Source organism: Cebus imitator, unplaced genomic scaffold, assembly GCF_001604975.1.
Source record: "Cebus imitator isolate Cc_AM_T3 unplaced genomic scaffold, Cebus_imitator-1.0 Scaffold138, whole genome shotgun sequence".
NCBI lineage: Eukaryota > Metazoa > Chordata > Mammalia > Primates > Cebidae > Cebus > Cebus imitator.
Genome location: NW_016107453.1, coordinates 2,512,760 through 2,532,474, shown reverse-complemented (window position 1 = coordinate 2,532,474; position 19,715 = coordinate 2,512,760). Strand labels below are relative to the sequence as shown.

At 32.5% G+C, this 19,715-nt stretch overlaps 1 non-coding gene across 1 annotated transcript; it reads left to right on the top strand.

The window, feature by feature from the left end:
• The first annotated feature begins 4,300 nt into the window (after positions 1 to 4,300).
• On the top strand, positions 4,301 to 4,417 carry LOC119473198. Its single transcript, XR_005202400.1, has one exon. It is a non-coding gene; the product is annotated as a U5 spliceosomal RNA (small nuclear RNA).
• Positions 4,418 to 19,715: the final 15,298 nt, after the last annotated feature.

Below are 19,715 nucleotides of genomic sequence, written 5' to 3'. Positions count from 1 at the left end.
ATGTTTAACTTCATATCAGAAATATGGCCTAAACAACATAATGGATTAAAGATGTCCATGAATTATTTGCCCCTTTTCTTTGAGATGAGGGGTTTCTATTCCCCTTGAATGTGAGCAGGCCCGAAGGCTGACTTTGACCAATATAATGATCACAAGTGGCGTTGTATATCTCCCAAGTTTGGGCTTAAAGATACTTGCAGCTTCATGTGTCACCTATGTTGGTACACTCCTTCTGGAAGACAGATGTCATTTAAGAAATACAGGTGACCACCATTTTGTAAGGAAGCCCAATTTTCCCAGATGGCGAGGAATAGAACACATGAAGGAGAACATAGGCTCCAACTCCAGACGTGAGTAAACTTTTTATACCTTCCGGTGAAGCAAAGGAAGAGATGCTACAGGATGCAGCTGTCCAGCTGATTACTTCTTATGTTCCTGACCCATTGGAACATTAACAAAAAAAAGAGATGTTGTCTTAAGCCAGTAAGTTTTGAGGCACTTTGTATTCACAGCAGCATATATACAAACATGCATTTTCTTTATTAAACATAACTTTGATACATGCCAAATATGCTTATTACATATTTCAGAGAGAATAATAAGTAATTCCACATTACAGTAAAACTTTTTTAAGTGTGAGTATGATCCCCCTGGGTATAAATAATTCATTCCAATATAAATTTATCATGTTAAATTTTCACACTCAGTTAAAAATCAAAGTGATTGAAGCTTTATTCTATCATTAAAACACTTAATACTAAAAAATCTAACTTTAGAAATGTGGTTTTTAAATTTAGATTTTGGCTAGAGTTTATTTAATAAATGTATAGAAACATAAATGTGTAGTCACATCAGATTTTAATTTATTACATTCTTATTACCATAAACAGATATCACGTGTCAAGGTCATGTGTAGTTTCCTGTGGGATTTTACTCAGTAGACCCATTAAAGAAAATAGTTTCCTTTATTTGCTAAGAAATGCATTAAATGATGAATTTTTTCATTTATTATTTCTATAATACTTAAGAGTTCAAGCTGGGTTAAGGTCTGAGCTTTTTATCAATATACATAATTTGCTTGAAATGGCTGTGTTGACACATATTGATCATCTTAGGATCACCACTTACCTAGTTGAAGAAAAGATCAGCCTTTGTATCAGTTCACTCACATTTAGCCATTTTGCAAATGATTAGAGTTGCATCATAAAATGCTCAGGAAAGAAGAAATGATGAATTTCAAATATTGATTATTTAACTCTCCTTCAAAAACACTGTTGGATCAAAAAAGTGGACACATTTTTTAAATACTTGTAAAACAAGCAAAGTGTTAGTAAGTGACATGCCCCCCTTACCACCTCTCCCCACTGTCACACAACAATTAAAAAACACTTTTTTTTTTTTTCTGTGACTTGGTGTGAAATGATTCAATAGACTTAGCAACTGCTCATATAGACAGGCTAGGCTGAAACTACAAGAAATGTTACACTTCACCATGCTCTTTTCCTTTCTGCGTAAGTTAGGCTGTGAGTTTAAGCATGAGATGATCCCAAATATAAAAGCGGAACTACACCCGCCTATGAGAACACATGGACACAGGGAGGGGAGCACTACACACTGGGGTCAGTTGGGGGGAAATGGGGGGGGTGGGGGGTGGGAAGCTGGGGAGAGATAGCAAGGGGAGAAATGCCAGATGTAGGTGATGGGGAGGAAGACAGCAAATCACACTGCCATGTGTGTTCCTATGCAACAATTTTGCATGTTCTTCACATGTACCCCAAAACCTAAAATGCAATAAAATAAATAAATGGGAAAATAAACAATAAAAAAAATAAAAAAATAAAATAAAAAAATAAAAGCGGAACTAACATGATGGAAATTTATTTTTTCTCCATTTTTGTAAAATTTCAAGCAGTCAATACAGTCCCACTCTGCAAAGTCAAAAGTTTTCTCTACTCGTCTATATGGTGACGCTACTACTTCCCAAGATGCTGTACTGCCCCTTCAGGGTTCAATACGAAGAAGTAAGAAGAGACAGAGGAAAAAAGGATGGCACACCCTATCTAAGGGCATCTTCTGGAATGCAGATGCATAACAATTACCTACATTCTAATGCAAGTGTTAGTCACTTGGCCATGTCCGGGTGTAAAGAGGGTTTAGAAAAATTTGTTATTACTATAATAACAAATAACATTTGTTATTATAGCACAGTAATAACAAATTTTAGCTCTTCATGTAGATACAGGAAGGGAGTAGTGAAATTTAGAGACAGCTAACAGTGTCTCTCACATTTTTCATCACTTACTCAGTTCTTTCTGATCATTTAGTAGAAGACTAGCATTTTCTGCCTTTCTGGTTGTTTTAGTCAGTTTGGACTGCTATGACAAAATGCCATAGGCTAGATGACCTGTAAATAATAGAAATTTATTTGTCACAGTTCTGGAGGCTGGAAGTTCAAGATTAGAATGCCAGCATGGTTGGGTTTTGGTGAAGGCCTTCTTTCTGGTTGCAGACAGCCAGCTTCTCGCTGTCTCCTGACAGGGTAGGAGGGAAAAACTCTGGTATCTTTAGCCCCATATATAGGCACTGATACCATTCATGATTGTTGCTACCCTATAACCCAATCACCTCCCTAAACCTCATCACATTTAGGAATTCGGTTTCAACATGTACATTTGGGTGGGGACATTAACATTCTAACTATTCCAATGATTAATCCTAGTCTAAATTAAAAAACTGAATGATATCCCATCCTGTCTTTGGTATAGACACCTCCTTAAGAACTCTGTGCCGTCATGATGACATAAGCTGTCATGATTTCCTCTGTTTCTTCCATTTTGATGCACGTACCACACCAATATAGCACATTAATTGTTTGTAGATAATATTCCAAGCTCTGTTTTCCTGCCTCCATTCTCATAAAGATGAACATAAATAAAAAGACTATAACACTAAGATGATACAAATGTTAGACTTATTGAGCAAGAATTTTAAAGAAGATACTGTAAAAAACTCCAAATAGCAATCTCAGCATATGGATAAAATTAGTCCATATTTGACTTTAAAATTCAGTTAAATCTATGAAAAGTAGAAGAGTAATTTTATTAGTCACTGTTCTAATTTTCCAGAAATAATGCTAGAAAAAAATACCATACAACATTTAGTTTGCTAGAATTCTAGTAGAAAAACCAGAAACTATGGACAATTAAAGCAGCACACACAACACATGATAACTTTAAAAGCTCTATGTGGAGTCTTATCTTGGATTATGTTTAACGGAATTGAACAAGACAACCAATGAACAAAAAAATATATTTTTTAAAAATCACTTTGGTAGTACCACCGTTGCTTGCATTTTTATCTTATTTTCTGATGAGGAATATTACTTTTATTTTTTTATATTTTGGTTTTACATTTTCTTATTATTTTTGTTTCTTCAAATGTTATAAATACTTTTTTTAATGTTTAAACCTCATGCAATACTCTAGATCCAATTGCTGCACATATTTTAATGTTAGAGCTGTTTTCCTATATTTACCCAAATAGGTAATTTTAAGTAAAGTATAGATCACTTTCAAGGAATATATATTCATTTTTCAAAAATACTTTAATTCATTGGCAGCAAAGATTTACAGACACCAAAACTAATCATGCTTTCTGAAATAATTGTACATACTGGTATCAAAGAAACAAAAACCTTAAGATGCAATCAGTAGTAATTTAGAAGTAAAAATAATTCATTTTGATAATAACTGTTATCAAATTTAACCACACTCCTTATGAAAAGATTAGGTTTCTTATGCCCTTTTTAAGGACTCTTTTTAATAGAATATTTGTCTTCAGCTCAAGGAATCTCAGGGGCAATTTGAAACAGGTAATGAACCTCATGTTATCTTTTCTCTTTTGTAGATATCTGGAAAGAAAATTTCAACATATGCTTTCATGTTTTTGTGTATGAATGTCAGTATTCTGTTTTCATTTGGTAAATGTTGCAGCCAAAAATACACCTGTCATTTTGATAAGTATTTGAGAGGAAGCATTTCTAGTTGTAAAACCTAGACAATTTTCACCTAGCCAATATTGGTTCATTAATATAATGTGATTTTTTTAGAAAAATATATTAATTTCAATTCAATTGTCAGTATTATGTATTTTGATTACCTCTTCTATGATCAACGTAAATATTTACAGAGAATGTGTGTTAATATTATTATGTAATCAATTAGAAAAAACAAGTTCTAATACTCTTGACCACATTTTGTGTGAGAATATTTTGCTCATCTGCATTGAAAAGTGTGTTGTCACACTCTGGTTTCTCTTCATAATGAATAAATCTTTTGCCTTTTGCTAAAGATTTCTGTGGAGAGGAACAATTATGAGTTTGTAGCCAAATTTTTTGATGTCCTACTTAGGCAGGGTTAAGAAAAAGAAAAAAAAGAAAAGAGAAAACAAGGTGTGTTGTTTCTGATACATAAAATTCTCACTACCATTTTGATGGAGGCCGTTTTTCCTCCTAGATAAGGAAAAGGCCCTTTTTCCACCTATGTGTTAAAGATTACTTACTCACAGCTGTGAATTTCAGGCAACTTTTCTTCCATTGTCCACTTTTTAATAATGTTTATTGTAACATATATTCTCTCTATCTCTAAAGCCATCAACATATAACCTCCTGACATTCTCATTTTCTGAAATCTTGCTTCATAATTTTTCTCCACTCCAATCCTATTATGAACGCCATCATTTACATAGATGACCCTTTTAGCACTCTGGCTCAGAGTCCCTCAACTCCTGTGAAGCCAAGATCTTCTCATTGTATTTGTTACCCACCAGCATAAATATAATCCTGATTAAAATCATCACATTTGTTTTCTAATTTTCTACAATTTCAAATGCTGACATTTCCCTTCCTTGAAAATGAGGACTTATGAGAAGAGTAGTTCTTTTTAATTTGCTTTATCTCTCCCACTTCCATAACCCTAGCAAGCCTGTTTATTTTTCTGTCCAACTTCCATTATTCTTTAATGGTATCAATTATGATATCAATTCCAACCTCCATTATTCTATTATGATCTAACTCAAAGCCTAATTCTGCTTTCATTTTTCTTTGTTGCCAGCTTGGATGCCAGAGGCATCTATGTCTTCTGCTGCCCATAGTAATCGAGGGCCTGACACTCCAGCCACAGTACTATGACTGTGCTGACATGTATTTATTATCTCTGCTGTCTGCTGTAATTGCATCTGCTCTCCAAGGAGAAGTTGTTGATTTAAAACATTTTCAAAAATGTGCTGTCTGCATCCACTTCAAGTTAATGGTATTCTGTTCAGTCCTCACTTGTTTTTTCCCCACCCCCTGAATCATTATCACGTTTCTTTCAGCAGGTGTTCAAATGGTCTCTCAACTAACTGCCAATTTCCCTATTCCCAAATGAGCCAATATACTCCAACTTCAGGAACAGTGAATCATATAACAAGAATTATTGTACCTCCATAGATCCATTTTGTAATTATGTATTGAGAGATCTTCCATATGCCAGGTGCTGGAGATAGAAGGATATTGAGCCAAAGATCAACTATTACAAATTTCCTTTCTGCAAGGAGAAACACATAAACAGTAATTTTTATTTAGGATGTTAAAGACTACACCTGTGATTATTCTTTATCTCTCAATTTTCTTTCTTACCTTTTTCTACATTTTTCTTTCTACCTAGGAAGAACAAATGTCTCCTTTCTTTCCAAAGCTGTCTCCTTATTTCATGCCATCGCCACAAAAATGCTCCACTATTTTAATCCATTGCTGATAAGGTCTCTTATCCTCTGCTGTGCCTTTTCCTTCAATCTGCAAACATTAATATGCCTTAAAATGAAAACTGTCTTCCCTAGGACTAGTTATTTCTTGATAATTTTTAAATAATTTTCTTCATTCAGTATAATTTGCTCATTTTACACTTAAAATTCAGCTTCTATTCTACCAGTTACTGAAGCTTGCCTTATGAATTACCAATTCAATTGTCTTTATTCTTCATTTTCTTTGAATATTTTGCTTCATGAAATTATTTTCAACTCTCATTTTTATTGCTCCTGGCAGGAAAAATCTACTCATCTTTCAAATACCAGATTTAGTGCCTTTCTTCTGTGAAAACATCCTGACACCTCTTTCCTCTTAGAATTAATACATCTGATTTCACTTATTGTTTGCACACACTGCTATCATAGTTGATTCACAATTTACTATTGTGTTAATTCACAATTTACTATAAGTTTAGATTCTAGAAACAAATCAAAGAAGTTGAGAAGTGAATTTTTGGAGTACAATACATTGTTGGATTTTATATTTTTAGTTATAAGGCATAACAAGATGAATCTGGGAAACAGGTAAATGGTAGATTACTGCCTAATAGTGAGAGTCCTAGAAAGCTACATTAAGCCTTCTGGGATCTAATTTTATTTGCAATTCTCTATATTGAAGGTATCAGCCCCATTTCTACTTTTGCTTTTCAGTAGAGTGTTTCTAAAAGAAGCAAAAATTGGCTGGGTAGAGTTTTTGATCAAATGTTTAAAAAGTAACTTCTGGGATAATTTGGCATTTTTAGTAAGTTTACTACTTATTTCACAACATTGAGATGGATTGTCTAACATTTTTATCTCTACTGTGTGTGTGTGTATCTTAGATAGCTAAAAACAATTTTAATAGTCTTCTGAACTTTCAAATTTAAAACTTCTCTCAAATGAAACTAACTTGAATAGAAAAGTCTGATATCAATCAGGATTGATAAAGACTCTCCTGAAGCTTCTCCTTAGGAAATCTGGGCTACAGAGATTACTTCTCATTGGACTATTTCTCCAGGGGAAGATGCCTAAAAGAAGGAAGAACTTTTTTTTTTTTTTTTTTTTTTTTTTTCTCTTTTTTTTTTTTTTTTTTTTTTTTTTTTTTTTTTTTTTTGGTATCCTGTATTGTAACACTTTTATATTGCTAACAGCAACACGTAGAATATGCCTATGGGAAATTTCAGGTAGATTGCTAATTATACATCAACTTTATTGAGTGAATGATAATCAACCCTTACTGTATTTTATGCTGCTTTTTTAACTTTTAGAGCAGAGTTCCTTTAGACTAGATTGAAAGTAGTCTTTTCATCCCCTATACCACAAATTTGATTATTCACCCAACTGAGGAGAGAGAATGTGAAAGTAAAATTTGCTCTCTTCAATTGCATAAGTAGATCTGTTGACACCAAAGTTACAGTGTTTACTAAAATGATCTTTTAGGATCTGGGGGAAGCTTATCTTTAACTGCATACAATCAGATGTTATAAAGATTTACATCAGCCTCGACTACAACATATCTGGGCAACAGTCTATCCTAGATTCTGAATTGCTGAAGACTTCTGGGGAACAAAATGAAAATTTGCCCTGACCAAATTAGTAAAATAATGCTATGAAATACTTTCAGATTAAGTCAGTCTAAAGCTATTAAGTTCAGATCATCATCATCATCATCATCATTTTAGCAAATATCCTTTGGGAGTAGAAAATAATGGGGTCACAAAATTTTCCCTTAAGAGGCTTGGGGTTGTAGTATAAAAACCTGAAATGAATACAGGCTTGAAGCTGCTATAAAGTATGCCATAGATTTTACAACACGATACATAGAAGCATTTTTTTATACTAGTGACTGACAGCTTACTTGAGCTTAAGTCTTAGGATGGTGGATTCCATCTACATGTTATAGAGAAGGGTTCTAGATTTTATCTCTTAAATCAATGAAAACTGAAGCCCTTCTACTACTAGAATTGTTGTTTTGCCTAATTTTATGTACTTCAATTATTATTTTTAAATAATATTAAATATTATATTGAAATGTTGGTATTTAAATATAGTATTTAAACTAATAAGATATTTAAATAATAAAATGACATTTTACTTATGTTTGTTATAAATGTTTATTATATGAGTATTATATATTATATATAATATATACAATATATTATAAATTTATTTATTATATTATAATTTATTATATATAATATATTTATTATATATTATATATAATATATTTATTACATATTATATATTATCTATTAATATATGATATATATTATATAATATATATTTATTATATGTTTATTATGTATTATATATATTTATTATGTCATTTTATAATGTTTTATTATTAAAATAATTATATTAATATTCACCTTTAGTCAAAAGGTAAAGTTCTACAAGCTTGTAATATTAAAGAAGGAATGTTTCTGGAAAAATATTGAAAGTTATCAAATACATTTTTGAGGTTATCATAAGCCTAAACGCTCACATAAACATACATAGACACACTAAAAAACACACAGTGACACAATCAAAAGACCCAATCTGCAAACTCATAACCAAAATAGTAGTAAAACAAGTTTAACAAAAATTTTTAAATAGCTATTCACTATAGCTACTTAAGGATCACACAGTAATAGATTGTTTTCTTTCAGTTTGAGTGTTCTTAATACGTTTTCTTTTCTCTAAAAATTTTTACTTGACCTCATCAAGTCTAAATTGGATGCTCCCCTAGTGTACTTACAGAGCAATCTGTACCACCATTTGAATGCCTAAAATTAAGACAACTATTAATCCCAAGTATTGGCTAGGAAGTAGAGCAACTGGAACCTTCATACATTGCTTGTGGGAGTATAAAGTGGTATAATTACTTTTGAAAGATTAAACCATTTCTTGTAAGGATTAACAAATGCCTGTGCTACAGTCATGTAATTCTACAAAAGGACTTGAACAAGATGCTGCCCAGCAGTTTTATGTAAAATACCCCAAGACAGAAAATAACCCTAAAGTTCATAAGCAGGAGACTTAATAAGGAGATTGTGGAATAATGCTCCGTATTGAAAAAGAATGAACTACAAATGCTGCAACTGCGTAGATGAATCTCATTAGCATTAGGTGGACATAGAGAAGACATTCACAAGACAGCATATACAGTGTGATTCCATTCATACAATATTTAAGAGTAGATCTGTGGTTTGCTGGTGCTGGAGATGACAGAATGGGGATTGACTACAAAGGCTTAATGTGTAGCAGGTATAAAAATATATGCATTTGTCAAAACGCAGCGAACTATACACTTAAACTGTTTCCATTTTCTTTATTAATTATGTCTGAATTTTTGCTTTAAATATTAGAAAATCAACTGCTACTATAACATCAACAACTCTATAGGAAAACCTTTAAGATAATTTCAATGAATCAAAAGTTAAAAAAAAAATACTGATTTCAAAAAGCAAAGCAAAACATTAAAAAAAATCGCTTAAGTAGGATTAGAAAGTTTTTGAAATATGGTTAAGAAAAACTATATAAAATCAATAGCCATTAGTAAATATAATTATGAAATTGGTATACGATATAACTGGTTATATTTAATAATTAATGTTATTAAATACATTAATATTAATATTTTACATTATTATATTATGAAAATTTAATTATGTCTTAGTATTGGAAATATTATTGGAATACTATTGGAATAGTATAATAATACTATTGGAAATACTATTTTAGGACATTTTAATTAGTATTATAAAACTAAAGATAGGTAACTAAAATAAAAAATAATTACCAAAAGGTTTTAGATAGGAGCTAGGAGAATAAGAACAAAGAGAGGAAATGCTGAATTTTTCTAAGTGGTGAGTTAGAATAAAATATCTGTACACAAATCAAATGCATAAAATAAGTAAATCTTTTTTTTTCCCATTTATTTTATTGCATTTTAGGTTTTGGGGTACATGTGAAGAACATGCAAGATTGTTGCATAGGTACACACGTGGCAGTGTGATTTGCTGCCTTCCTCCCCATCACCTACATCTGGCATCTCTCCCCTTGCTATGTCTCCCCAGCTCTCCACCCCCCACCGTCCCTCCCCTATTTCCCCACAACTGACCCCAGTGTGTAGTGCTCCCCTCCCTGTGTCCATGTGTTCTCATTGTTCAACACCCGCCTATGAGTGAGAACATGTGGTGTTTGATCTTCTGCTCTTCTGTCAGTTTGCTGAGAATGATGGTTTCCAGGTTCATCAAAACAACATTGAGATACCATCTCACGCCAGTCAGAATGGCGATCATTAAAAAATCTGGAGACAACAGATGCTGGAGAGGATGTGGAGAAATAGGAACACTTTTACACTGTTGGTGGGAGTGTAAATTAGTTCAACCATTGTGGAAGACAGTGTGGCGATTCCTCAAGGACCTAGAAATAGAAATTCCATTTGACCCAGCAATCCCATTACTGGGTATATATCCAAAGGGTTATAAATCGTTCTACTCTAAGGACACGTGCACACGAATGTTCATTGCAGCACTATTTACAATAGCAAAGACCTGGAACCAACCCAAATGCCCATCGATGATAGACTGGACAGGGAAAATGTGGCACATATACACCATGGAATATTATGCAGCTATCAAAAAAATAAGTAAATCTTTATAGGACACATAAAAAACCTGTACAAACATGATTATAAGAATTATGAATATATATATGCATATATACTTTTGAACACATTGAGTTTTGCTTAAGCTATTTAATGAAGGTCTAAATATTATTAAAGTGTCCTATTTTCTCCTAGATAAATTTACACTTATGGTAGTCAGCCAGCTAAAAAAAAAAAAGGATTTTAGTGTGACAGCTTCAAGGAGCTGACTCTGACAAGAAGAGAAATGAACTTGGACAAGAATCCTCACATCAGATAGAAACACAGTCTGCCGTCACGTTGACTTCAGCCTGAACAGAGAGCCCAACCACACTGTGCTGGACTTCTGACCTATGAGCTGCTAGGGTTGAGTAATTACACAGCAATAGAAAACTAACATGATGTTTAAATATGATGTTAAATCCAATCATAGTCTTGAGTAGACTTTTAACTCAACACAATATGGTATTCATCTGAAACAGTGAACCTTTTTTTTTAAAGTTATGAAGCAGATGAAGAAAAGTTGAAATTTAAAAGTGTACCCTGAGATATTTTAGACATTTAGACTAAATGTGTTCTGTTATCACAATGATTTATAGATGCATTGTGAAAGGCATTAGAAAGTCTGAGACAACCTCTGCTTTTCGAAATTCTTAATACATGGTTTAAAAGTCATCAAAACTTATGAGGCAGATATTTCTTAGTAAACAAAATGTGTTTGAAAATTTACCTAGGAAACAAAATTAACCGAGGTCCAAACCACACATTAATAAGATCAATTACAGTTAGATTACATACTTAAATATTTAAACCACAGTAATAAGATAAAATAACAAAATCAGCTTTGAATTTGCAATAGCTTTCTATATATAAAACACTGTGAAAGTCAAAACTTTCTTCATGGTAAAAACATAAACAAGGCAGGGTGCGGTGGCTCATGCCTGTAATCCCAGTACATTGGGAGGCTGAGTTGGGAAGATCACCTGAGGTCAGGAGTTCAAGACCAACCTGACCAACATAGAGAAAGCCTGCCTCCACCAAAAGTACAAAAATCAGCTGGGCTTGGTGGCACTTGCCTGTAATCCCAGCTACTCAGGAGGCTGAGGCAGGAGACTCACTTGAACCTGGGAATCAGAGGTTGCTGTGAGCCAAGATCACTCCATTGCACTCCAGCCTGGGTAACAGGAGCAAAACTCCATATCAGAGGCAAAAAAATTAAAAAGACAAAAATGGAAAATGTTTGCAAGGAATTTATATTTAATATAAAAGAAATTCTATCATCCTTATTGAGTTAAATAGGAAACAATTTGGGAGACATGAACTGTTCTCAGGACAGTATTCACTGAAATGGGTAAAAGCATGCTAGCAATAAAATTAACTAAGTGAAAATACTAGTTTCATTTATTAAATTGACAAAGATATTTTCAAAACAACAATGCTGAGTTAGACACAGCATATACAATATAATTCAAGAGCGTTAAAGCATTCACATCCTTTGATGAAGGAATTCAACTCTTAGAAAATCTATTATAAGAAAATAATCAGAAATGTTAAAGTTATCTACCCACATATTATTTATACTAATAAGACATTTGAAATAATTTAAATATTTCACAGGAGAGAAACTGGGCAAATAAGTTATGGTATAACTAAATGGCTAAATATTCTGTTGGCCTTAAGACATAGTATTCCATGGTGTATATGTGCCACATTAATGAAAAAATAGTTATTTGGAGAAAATGCCAATGGTTTGCTAAGTAACAAAGTTAGATGTCAAAATAGGTAACTCTTGGGTAACTATATACAAACAAAAATAATTGGAAGGAAGTGCCTCCACATAGGAATGATTATTTCAGGCTTTGAAGGCTACAGGAATTATTATTTTTTTCTTTAGAATTTTCTTTCTTTCCCAGGATTCCTATAGAATACTCTTATTAACTTTTAAGTCATAAACAGATCGATATAAATCATTATTTTAAGTGATACTTGTACTCTTGCCGTTGAAAGTATGACGTCATGCATCAGCACTGGCATTGCCTGAGAGCCTGCTAGAAACTCAAACCTATGCAGGGTAGCAGGGAGAAAATGCTACTTAAAAATCTGATGGTCCTCAGGGACCATGTTGAAATTTTACTATTATAAAGAATGCAATTTTTTATTCCCAGCTTCCTAAGATTTCACAGTGTTCATTCTTATCTACCATGTGTTTTATATTAATATTGTGTGTTAATTATTCCCATGCCAAAGCACAGCAGAATCCTTTTCTTAATTAAAAAAAAATATTTTACTTTAATTTCCTGGATACATGTGCAGATTGTGCAGGTTTGTTATATAGGTATACATGTGCCATGGTAGTTTGCTGCACCTATCAACCCATTATCTAGGTTTTAAGCCCTGCATGTATTAGGTATTTGTTCTAATGCTCTCCCTCCTCTTGCCCCCCATCATTCAACAGGCCCGTGTCTGATATTCCCCTCCCTGTGTCCATGTGTTCTCATTGTTCAGCTACCACTTATGAGTGAAAACATGAGGTGTTTGGTTTTCTGTTCTTGCATTAGTTTGCTGAGAATGATGCCTTCCAGCTTCATCCAAGTCCCTGCGAAGGACATGATCTCATTCTTTTTTATGGCTGCATTGTATTCCAAGGGGTATATATGCCACATTTTCTTTATGCAGTCTATTATTTATAGGCATTTGGGTTGGTTCCAAGTCTTTGCTATTGTACATAGTGTTGCAATAAACATATGTGTACATGTTTCTTTATAGTAGAATGACTTATAATCCATTGGATATATACCCAGTAATGGGATTGCTGAGTCAAATGGTATTTCTGGTTCTAAATCCTTGAGGAATCACCACACTATCTTCTATAATGGTTAACTAATTTACATTCCCACCAACAGTGTAAAAGCATTCCTATTTCTCTTTTAAAGAACATCATATTGCTAGTTGAGTCATCGCTTTTAGATGACAGTGGTCTTTGCACAAGTCTCCTATTTTGTTTGAAATAATAATGGTAATGATATTATTAGTAGTCATAATATATTACATATAATTTTGCTTTGAATGGCAACAGAATATTTTCTTGGTAGGCCCATACACAGTTAATTTACCAAATAATTAAATAAAATGTCACATTTTCTAAAACTTAAATTTCCTAATTAAAAAGGTTTATAATTAAAAAAACTGAAAGGGGTCCGTTAATTATCCATTACTTGAGGATCTATAATTTAATCTGTGTATTAAAATGTAAGATTTAAATTCCCCATAGACACACTGCATCCTTGGCTTTTACAGAGATGTTAAAATGAATTAATCTTATGATATTCACCACAGTGCTATTCAAGCCAGTGTAAATAAAAATTCCCAAGAATAATATCTTCCTGCTAGAAAAAAAGAGGTCTCTGCTTCCTTTTATAAAAAATTTTGAGCCTTATTGAATGTAATCTATGTATATTGAAATTCACTTTACTGTATAGTTTTGTTCATCTTGGACATTTGGCATACATACCTTTATTCGTTTATATTCCTTTTAACCTTTTTCTTTAATCTATGCAGATTCCTCCTATGTAAAATGGAACAAACAGTGCTTAACATGGTAAGTTCATAGAATTTTATAATACAACACACATTCCTCAAGAGTTCAACTCACTGTCAGATACACAGTGATGTTCTGTAAACAGCAGCTACTGTTATTATAAATTTTCTCTTTTCAAAGTATTCTGAAATATAAGCCAATGTGTAGTTTTGGAGGTGGATATAAACATAAATATCACTATTGTTATATAAGTTACTTTAGAAACTTTTTAAACAATTTCCTTCTAAGTACTGCAATGTATTTTTAAATAGCTATAGTATTTTGAGGTTTAAAAAACTTATTAAAAGAGTCATATTTGTATATAAACTAATAATCTTAAAATTGATTATCTACAAGTTACAAATAAACCACAAATTGAATATTACCAATGTGTAAATTGGGGAAAAATAATAAACCAGTACACACAATTTGACTCTAGTTATTAACTGGTAAGCTATTAATCTGGGTTTTAGACCTGATTCTTTCATTAGCCACAGATTTTAGTATCTTTAAGGCTGAAGTTCCTCATCTGTACTGTGATAAAATGATATTAGTTTTTTGTTAAGGTTTTCCTGACTCAAAAATTTCAAAAATTAATTTATATCCCTGTAGTCTGAATTTAATTTCTTAAAGTCAAGAATGAGAACTTTTATTTCTATTATATCATTCTAAACATATATTGAAAGTTTTAAAATACATTTGTATTCCAAAGTCTATTTACTCAAGAAGATTTTGGAAGAATATATCTATCTATAATCAACTATTCTAAGAACAAGATTCAATTTTCCAAATTTTGGTCATTTTCTTGATAGGACGATAGCTCATCTCTGCTCTCTGATTCAACTATTTCGTTAGAAAGCTGGAAATTTTGAAATAATATATCTCTAGTTGAGGGATTTAGTCAAAAGCACAGAAACTCTTGAGTAGAGAGTTACATTAATATGATACAGGAAGTTAGATTAGGTTCACAACCAAAAGCCTGGCTCCCCTTGCTCCCTGTCTTCTCTATCTGTCTATCATTTTTTCATCTATCATCTATATGACTTAATGGAGTATGTAATTTGCTGTACAGAAAGCCAGCCAGTGCATTCTAAAGAGGAGAATTATGGTCATGGCCATGGCGTGTGCTTCTGTTTCTTCAAAAAATAATATGGAGGCTGATGTTATGGCAATGAGACCAAAGCTGGCTGTTAGGAGTATTTGTTGAAAATTCAGATAAACTTAAGAGTAATCATGACTCTAACTGCTACAATAATATTTTATTTTTGACTTAAATAAAAAGTAACATATTGAATTGCTTTGTGAATGAATGTGTTTAATATCAGCAGTAGACCATGGAATACATACAAGCAGGATGGCAATTCTATGTGGAACAGATGGAGTTTTTGGGTAGTCTTCAAAGTGAAGCCCAGTATATAATCCATTGCAGCAAGGTAATTTGAGGAGATTCATAAAAGCCATGGTTCAGTACTGTGTGACTTATATGACACTGAAAAATCCTTAATATTTTTTGTAGAGATACCTAATGTAAGTATTATTTGCCATGCAAAAACCCTCTTTACATGATGACTTAATGGATTCCCTCAAAAATATTTTAAACTAAGAATTTTGTCTAACCACATTTCAAAACTTGGATGAAAATCAACTTGAATAAATATTAAAATTTAATTTCTAAATTAGGAGTAAGTTAGATGTTATATGTCACATTTATTCTTAATGCTCTGGGAAAAGGCAGCAAAATTGATGTAACACTTCTAAAATAGATTTGTTAAACATGCCTTCTTACTAATATAATTTTCATAAGATTATGTAAGCAGAAATAAATACCATCATCATAGATTTTTTAAAATAAGTATGAACTCACACCATAATTTCTTAAAGCATGGCAGACTAAAGATGTTACATCATTATTTGTTTTGTGTATGGATGCCATTTGTGAAAATGTTTTAAACCATGAAAAAAAAGTCTTACACATATGGCACATTGGATTCTTTGATTAAATGCTCCTTTAAATTAGCATTTTGAAAATACTTTCTTGATAAGAAGATCAGGAAGCTCTTCAAGTGCAATTATAAGTTTTTTCAGTATTATTTCCAACATATCTGAATTGCCTGGAAAAATAGCTAATATTTTGCAGCTATAACTGTAGTTTCAACAATGCCATATGCTGGAAATTACATTAGTACTGAGAAATACAACTGGTTCTTATGATCCCAAATTATTAATATTTGCTCTTTCCACCACACCATAGGATGTACTCTCAGGAGTCTCTTATATTAATACAATTCATTGAGAAAACAGTGACAGCGATACTAACAATCCACTTAATCAATGCTAATTTCCAATTTGATATCTTTCCATAATTAATTTACTTTTTTCTTTTCTTCTCTTTTTATTTTATAGAGAAGAGAGTCTCACTATGTTGCCCAGGCTTGGCTGGTCTCAAATTCCTGGGCTCAAGTGATTTGCCCGACTCACCCTCCCAAAGTGCTGGGATTACAGGGGTAAGCCATTGAACCCAGTCCATAATCAATTTTCAAAGAAATGTCAGGTTTCACTCTGACTGTGGGCATATTTACTGATAGTAGCATCTTTTCCCAATTTACCTGGCATTCATAGTTATAAGGTTATCTTGTCAGATATAAAATAAATGATAATATTATTATGTTTCTATGTAATAAATTTCAAATATAAGCTGGAACATAAATTAAACAAGTGTTTCTGTATATTTTATACTATGACTGCCATAAAGGTAAGCCATTGCGTTTTGTCTATTTCATATTCTTCTCAATACAAATTATTTCTTTTAGAATTCTACAGCTTGTTCAAAACGCTCTGAACTGCAAGATTTATAGAGCCAACAGTCAAGATTATAATCTTAACATTTTTAAACAGATCCAAGTTTTAGAAATAACTAAATATTGGCTTTACAGAAAAATATTTGGAATATGATAAATTATACTCCTAAAAATCTTATCCAAACACAAGATCAATAGTAGTTTAACACCATAATGTCAATTTTTATTTTCTGTAAAGTAATACAAATTTTGCAAAGCAATTATAAAATATGCTTTAAATATCTGTTCATACATTTCACTGCCAGCATTTTTATTCTGGAGAATACTTTTCATTACATATTTTATTTCTTACAAAATTTTATAGACATTGTAGAATAAAGTAAGTAAACTTTTAGGACCAAAAGTCATTTTATCATTACCAACTAATCTAGAATGTCTGATTTTCAATGAAAAAATGTTCTGCCCCACAGTTGCTACTTGATCAAGCAGAATTTAAGGAAAACTAATGAGCTCCAGAATAAATCTATGAAATGTTAAGTTATCAAATTCTCTCATTCTTCATGTGTTGGTGCTGCTGATTTTATATGCCATTACTGTCAAGAAATGAAGTTTGTATGAACTTTTATTCAGTAACTTTAGTAATGCCTTTAAACAATTTAGATATTTTATGTGAAACAGACTATTTAAGGAAACCTGGTTGTATCAAAATAGAAGCTCTTTAAAGAGTAAATCACACAGGACCTATAAAACAAAAATACAAGTTAAAAAGCAAAAACAAAAAACAAAACCAAAGTACACAGGCAACAAAAAACATGATGAAAGCAAGGGCATATCACATTTCAATACTAACATTGAGTGTAAAAGCCCTAAACGCTTCACTTAAAAGATAAAGAACTGCAGAATTGGTAAGAACTCACCAACCAATTATCTGCTGCCTTCAAGAGACTCACCTAACACATAAGGACTTACCTAAACTTAAAGGGCTGGAAAAGGATATTTCATGCAAATGGACACCATTTGCCAGCAGGAGTAGCTATTCTTGTATCAGACAAAGTAAAGTTTAAAGCAACAACAGTTGAAAGAGACAAAGAAGGACAGGATATAATGGTAAAAGACCTTAGCCAACGTGAAATATCACAATTCTAAACACATATGCACCTAACGCTGAAGTTCCCAAATTTATAAAACAATTACTAATAGGCCTAAGAAATGAGATAGACAGCAACACAATAATAGTGATGGACTTCAGTACTCCACTGACAGCACTAGACAGGTTATCCAGACAGAAAGTTAACAAACAATGGGTTTAACAATACCTTGGAACAAAAGGACTTAACAGATATATATAGAACATTTATCCAACAGTCACAGAATGCACATTCTATTCAATAGCACCTGGAAATTTCTCCAAGATTAACCATATGCTAGCCCATAAAATAAGCCTAATAAAGACAATTTCAGACCACAGTGGAATAAAACTAGAAATCAACTTCAAAACGATCCTTCAAAAGGAAGTTTTCAAAACAGAAAACTGCAGACCAATATCCTTGATAAATACAGTTGCTAAAATCTGTAACAAAACACTAGCCAACTGAATCCAACAACATATCAAAAAGATAATTCACCATGGTCAACTGGGTTTCATATCAGGGGTGCTGGGATCATTTAACATACGCAGGTCAATAAATGTGATAGACCACATAAACAGAACTAAATACAAAAATCACAAGATCATCTAAATAGATGCAGAAAAAGTATTCAACAAAATCCAACATCGCTTTATGATTGAAACTCTCAGCAAAATTGGCATACAAAGGACATACCATAATGTAATAAAAGCCATCTATGACAACCCACAGACAACATAATACTGAATGGGGAAAAGTTGAAAGCATTCCCTCTGAGAACAGGAACAAAACAAGGATGCTTACACTCACCACACCTTTTCAACATGGTACTGGAAGTTCCAGCCAGAGCAATCAAAGAAGAGAAAGAAATAAAGGGCACTCAAATCAGAAAAGGGGAAGTGAAACTACCACTGTTTGCTGACAATATGATCATTTAGCCTGAAAACCCTAGGCATTTCTTCAGAAAGCTCCTAGAACTGATGAAAGAATTACTAAAGTCCTGGATTCAAGATTAATATATACAAGTCAGTAGCTCTTCTACACACTAGCAGTGACCAAGCAGAGAATCAGATCAATAACTCAACCCCTTTTACAATGATAGCTGCAAAAAAAAAACCAAGAAAAAAAAAATCCACAAAACACTTAGGAATATGCCTAACAAAGGAGTTGAAAGACCTCTGCAAGGAAAACTATAAAACATTGCTGAAACAAACATGACGTAAACAAATGGAAACACATCCCATGCCCATGGATGGGTAGAGCCAATATTGTGAAAATGACCATACTGCCAAAAGCAATCTACAAATTCAATGCAATCCCCATCAGAATACCACCATTATTCTTCAGAAAATTAGAAATTTTTAAAAAATTCATATAGAACCAAAAAAAGAACCTGCATACTCAGACCAAGACTAAACAAAAAGAACATATCTGGAGGCATCACACTTACCTAATTTTACACTATACTATAAGGCCATAGTCACCAAAATAGCATGGTACTGGTATAAAAATCGGCATATAAACCAAAGGAACAGAAGAAAGAACCCAAAAATAAACCCAAATATTTGCAGCGAACTGATCTTCCACAAAGCAAACAAAAACATAAAGTGGGGAAAGAACACCCTTTTCAACAATGGTTCTGGGATAACTGGCAAGCCATATGTAGGAGAATAAAACTATATCCTCATCTCTCACCTTATACAAAAATAAGTGCAAGATGGATTAAGGACTTAAATTTAAGACCTGAAACTATACAA